The sequence below is a fragment of the Gigantopelta aegis genome, chromosome 8, assembly GCF_016097555.1.
Source record: "Gigantopelta aegis isolate Gae_Host chromosome 8, Gae_host_genome, whole genome shotgun sequence".
NCBI classification, from domain to species: Eukaryota; Metazoa; Mollusca; class Gastropoda; order Neomphalida; family Peltospiridae; genus Gigantopelta; species Gigantopelta aegis.
The window spans coordinates 3,850,048-3,856,082 of record NC_054706.1 but is presented as its reverse complement, the minus strand read 5'-3'; positions in this window follow the sequence as shown (position 1 = coordinate 3,856,082).

Genomic DNA, 6,035 nt, shown 5'->3' with positions numbered 1-6,035 from the left:
TTAGTAGTTTCACTGCTTCTGGTCTTATTTAGGTTCAGATGCAAGAGTGCGGGCTTCGCCTTCCAGAATCGTCTGCTGTCGTTTTGTTCCCATGTGACGCTCCTCGTCCAATGGGTGAGTCCCTTTTTCCCGCCATTCCCTACATGGTAAGGCACCAGTAGATTATTTGTCTCCAGGGGTGTCAGGCGGCGGACCAGTTCCAACGTTGACATCCGGTCGTCGACTGGTCGCGAGTCACCACACTAATATATATCCGAGGTTGGAAGGGGGGTGGGAGGGATACTGGGGCGTAGCCAGAGAGGAAAAAACGCTGAGGAAAACCCAGTCCTGTAAAATAAATATCAGTGTGATGGGGAAAATAAAATAAATATCAGTGTTGTGGGGAAAATAAAATAAATACCAGTGTCACGGGGAAAAATAAAATAAATATCAGTGTGATGGGGAAAATAAAATAAATATCAGTGTGATGGGGAAAATAAAATAAATATCAGTGTGATGGGGAAAATAAAATAAATATCAATGTCATAGGGAAAATAAAATAAATATCAGTGTGATGGGGAAAATAAAATAAATATCAATGTCATGGGGAAAATAAAATAAATCTGGGGGAATTCCAGACGAGGCATTGGGATACATTCAGCATGGGCGGATACAAGGGTAGAATGAAGGGATGCGCATTCCTTTTGTGACAGACTGTAGACCTATATAGGGCCTCCACGAGTCCAACATATTGGACTCGAGTACTGGAGGGTCAAACTCGACCCGCACCCGCCACTAAATGATAATGAGACTAATGAATAAAGTAAAATAGCATTATGCTTCTTAATTCCAGCGCTGAACATGGATGCCCAGTCATACCATTTTATGTATTGCATTCCACACATTCGACTTTTTCCTCCTCTATGTCTCATAGCCCTATAATGTAACTGGCAGGAAGCATAATATGGCAAAATTACGTAAAAAAATAAATGAGAGTGCTCTTCGTTGCACGGGTACTCAAGTCCTGCGAGTCCTGTGAGTCTTGCTAGACTCGGCCCGTGCCCGAATACTCGTGGAGACCCTAGACCCTAGATACGTAATCGGATTGCGATACTTTGTTTGTGTTTTGTTTGTAGCAAACGTCCTTTTATGTCACGTTATCGCATTGCTACTCGAGCTGGCGATGAATAGAAGACGGACGCTGTTCCATGCTCTCTCGTGTTAGGGGCCGTTCAAATATTACGTAACGCTATTTTTGTCAAAATTAGATACCCACCCATCCCCTTGTAACACTCCGTAACGCTAGACCATACACACACCCCAAAATATTACGTAACGCTCCCCCCCCCCCCCCCCCCCCCAACACAGACAAAGCAACGTGACAATGTTTATTTATACTCATGTATATTAAAGTGACGTATTGCTTTACGATGGCGAAAAACTCCGCGGGTTTTCATTTGCGCCATTTTAAAATGTCTGGTGTATTAAAGCATTTCAGCTTGATTTATAATTGTTTTGGGTTTACATTTACCTCTAAAAACCTACATTATATATTGTTGTCATGACATGGCACGTTTAAGAGAAAACAAAACTGTGTTACGTAATGCTGTTCAATACACACACCCCACCCCTTGTAACGCCACATAACACTTGGATTTACACCCCCCCCCCACCCCCCTACGTGTTACGTAATATTTGAATAAGCCCTTACAAGGGGGGATTAATTGCTTCGTATGGGACGCTGATAGAGTACCGCGTCGCGTACACCGGGTCACGGGCAACCGTGACTTTGGTGTACGGCGACCCTGCTCCACAAAAGGGAAGAGGACCGAAGAAGAGGAAACGTGCGCCAGGGGCGGCACAGGGGGGAATAAAGCTGGCGGCTCAACCGCCAGCGGCGGTCCCTTCTGCGTCGTCGCCCCCAGCCCGACCAGACAAGCCAGCCAAGCCAGCTGAGGAAACTCTGCACCTTCACATTCGACTCCGTCGAGACCCCCACCCACGGGGAACTCCGTTGAGACGAACAAGGAAGTTGGTGTTGCGAAACGGAAGGCCGTCACTCCCCCGAGTGACCAGCCAGCCAAGGCACGGCCTTCCGCCTCTGGCCGAAGCAGGGACTTTGCTGCATGGAGCCTCGCTGTCGGCAAGATCAAGAGCCAGTACTCTAAGTACTTGGTTGGTGATACACCACACGTGGGCTCACTGCCGGGAGGTATCCAAATGGGAACTTTCAAGCGCTTCCCCGACGGCAGTGAGGTGGCTATCCACGATACGGACTTACGAGACGGGACGCTCTGCCTAGTGGTGACGACGCGCCGGGAGGGTCTGTACAGACAAAGAAACCTTTTCAGGGATATGGACAACAACAGCGTCCACAGAGTACTCAAGATCGTCGCCGGCGTCCATAACGTCGAGCTAGCAAAAACCCTGCTAGGTCACAGGTGGAGGAAACTTGTGCCACACTTCAACGGCAAGCAGTTCATCTCGTCTCCGTAGGCGCCAACCTCCTCAAGAACAAAACGGCCTTAACGAGGCCACTCACATGGACATATAGATCGGACTTTAAACCTTTAGACCTTCGTTCAAAATTTTATGTCGAAATTATTATTTTTGGACTGTCCTACTAAAATGCTCCAAATTATATAAATATTGGACCGAGCAGTCAATTCTTTTTTTTTTGGCTTGTAACTTTTTATTTATTTATTTTTAATTCTATCAAAATTCTGCCCATTTTTAAAATTCTGCCCATTTTCAACTTTACCCCCCGGAGATTATCGAACACATAGAAGTGAGTGCTCCGCAAGGCTCAATGGGTAGGTGTAAACCACTTGCACCGGTGATCTATAACTGGTTCAACAAAGGCCATGGTTTGTGCTATCCTGCCTGTGGGAAGCGCAAATAAAAGATCCCTTGCTGCTAATCGGAAAGAGTAGCTCATGAAGTGGTGACAGCGGGTTTCCTCTCAAAATCTGTGTGGTCCTTAACCATATGTCTGACACCATATAACCGTAAATAAAATGTGTTGAGTGGTGCGTCGTTAAATAAAGCATTTCTTTCTTTTTTCTTTTGAACACATAGAAGTGTATTTTCTTCTGTTTCTTTGCTTTCTTTATTTGAATAATAATTTCCGTTTATATTTTAAATTGCATAAATTAAAATATATCATTGTGATTATGTGTGTAAGGCGCGAATGCAGGAAGAGGGTTTCGGGGGTCAAAACTTAGCACTGCTCAAGCAACATTTTCTCTTCTTTTTAAAAAATATATTTAAAGGGAATCATGATTCCCTCCACCCCCCCCCCCCCATCCCCCCACCCCCGAAGTCTAGAGCCCTCCCCTGCTAAAATTTCTACACACTCGGCTGTATGTGTTATAGAAAAGGCCTACTAAGATGGAACATTTATGCCTAATCCATATATTTTTTAAAAGCATGTTTAAGTTAAATCTGCTAATAATAAAGTTAAAAAGCAATGTGAAAATGTTTTAAAATGCCGCAATTGGCCTACAATAACTAGTGGGTGGGCCTAGTTACAAAATGAAACCGGACAGTATGACAACAGATCTGATGACGGATTATAAAAATCCATAATCGATTGTGTGGATTAGACAATGTGAACTGATATTTTAGAAAAATATATTTGATATGTAATTACAATCGTTACTGTTAGTCGATAACATCTTAAAAATTGTAGCAAATATAAAAGCAGTGCAACAACTTGTCTCTGGGGGGTTGGTATTTGGTTTCAACGATAAAAAGATAATTAAATATTTATTAAAGATAAGCGGCCACAAAATTAATGATCTGTATGATATATACCACGAACCCGACAATAGGTGCATGATCATTTTGGCGAGATCTCGCGAAATCTCGCGGTTTGCGTCCTCGAGTAACGTCCGCAACGGGCATGAGAAAGAATTACAAAATCCTTCTTATATTAGTATAATTCTAGTCGATTGTGTAATGGAAAGTTGATCGGTTGGTGCAAACTCATTATAACCGACATTTCCAGCACTAGTCTGTACGACTGTGAGGACATGACGTCAGATAATCGCGTCACGTAGTCTGTACGACTGTGAGGACATGACGTCAGATAATCGCTTAGTCTGTACGACTGTGAGGACATGACGTCAGATAATCGTGTCCCGTAGTCTGTACGACTGTAAGGACAGGACGTCAGATAATCGCGTCCCGTTGTCTGTACGACTGTGAGGACATGACGTCAGATAATCGCTTAGTCTGTACGACTGTGAGGACATGACGTCAGATAATCGTGTCCCGTAGTCTGTACGACTGTAAGGACAGGACGTCAGATAATCGCGTCCCGTTGTCTGTACGACTGTGAGGACATGACGTCAGATAATCGCGTCCCGTTGTCTGTACGACTGTGAGGACAGGACGTCAAGTAATCGCGTCCCGTAGTCTGTACGACTGTGAGGACAGGACGTCAGATAATCGCGTCCCGTTGTCTGTACGACTGTGAGGACGTGACGTCAGATAATCGCATAGTCTGTACGAATGTGAGGACAGGGCGTCAGATAATCGCGTCCCGTTGTCTGTACGACTGTGAGGACAGGCCGTCAGATAATAGCGTCCCGTAGTCTGTACGACTGTGAGGACGTGACGTCAGATAATCGCTTAGTCTGTACGACTGTGAGGACGTGACCTCAGATAATCGCGTCCCGTAGTCTGTACGACTGTGTGGACAGGACGTCAGATAATCGCGTCCCGTTGTTTGTACGACTGTGAGGACGTGACGTCAGAAAATCGCGTCCCGTAGTCTGTACGACTGTGAGGACGTGACGTCAGATAATCGCGCCCCGTTGTCTGTACGACTGTGAGGACGTGACGTCAGATAATCGCGTCCCGTAGTCTGTACGACGGTGAGGACGTGACGTCAGATAATCGCGTCCCGTAGTCTGTACAACTGTGAGGACGTGACGTCAGATAATCGCGTCCCGTAGTCTGTACGACTGTGAGGACATGACGTCAAATAATCGCTTAGTCTGTACGACTGTGAGGACGTGACGTCAGATAATCGCTTAGTCTGTACGACTGTGAGGACGTGACGTCAGATAATCGCGTCCCGTAGTCTGTACGACTGTGTGCACAGGACGTCAGATAATCGCGTCCCGTTGTCTGTACGACTGTGAGGACGTGACGGCAGATAATCGCTTAGTCTGTACGAATGAGGACATGACGTCAGATAATCGCGTCCCGTAGTCTGTACGACTGTGAGGACATGACGTCAGATAATCGCTTAGTCTGTACGACTGAGGACATGACGTCAGATAATCGTGTCCCGTAGTCTGTACGACTGTAAGGACTGGATGTCAGATAATCGCGTCCCGTAGTCTGTACGACTGTGAGGACAGGACGTCAGATAATCGCGTCCGGTAGTATGTACGACTGTGAGGACATGACGTCAGATAATCGCGTAGTCTGTACGACTGTGAGGACATGACGTCAGATAATCGCGTAGTCTGTACGAATGTGAGGACAGGACGTCAGATAATCGTGTCCCGTAGTCTGTACGAATGTGAGGACATGACGTCTGATAATCGCGTCCCGTATTCTGTACGAATGTGAGGACATGACGTCAGATAATCGTGTCCCGTAGTCTGTACGACTGTGAGGACGTGACGGCAGATAATCGCGTCCCGTAGTCTGTACAACTGTGAGGACGTGACGGCAGATAATCGCTTAGTCTGTACGACTGAGGACATGACGTCAGATAATCGCGTCCCGTAGTCTGTACGACTGTGAGGACATGACGTCAGATAATCGCTTAGTCTGTACGACTGAGGACATGACGTCAGATAATCGTGTCCCGTAGTCTGTACAACTGTAAGGACTGGATGTCAGATAATCGCGTCCCGTAGTCTGTACGACTGTGAGGACAGGACGTCAGATAATCGCGTCCGGTAGTCTGTACGACTGTGAGGACATGACGTCAGATAATCGCGTAGTCTGTACGACTGTGAGGACATGACGTCAGATAATCGCGTAGTCTGTACGAATGTGAGGACAGGACGTCAGATAATCGTGTCCCGTAGTCT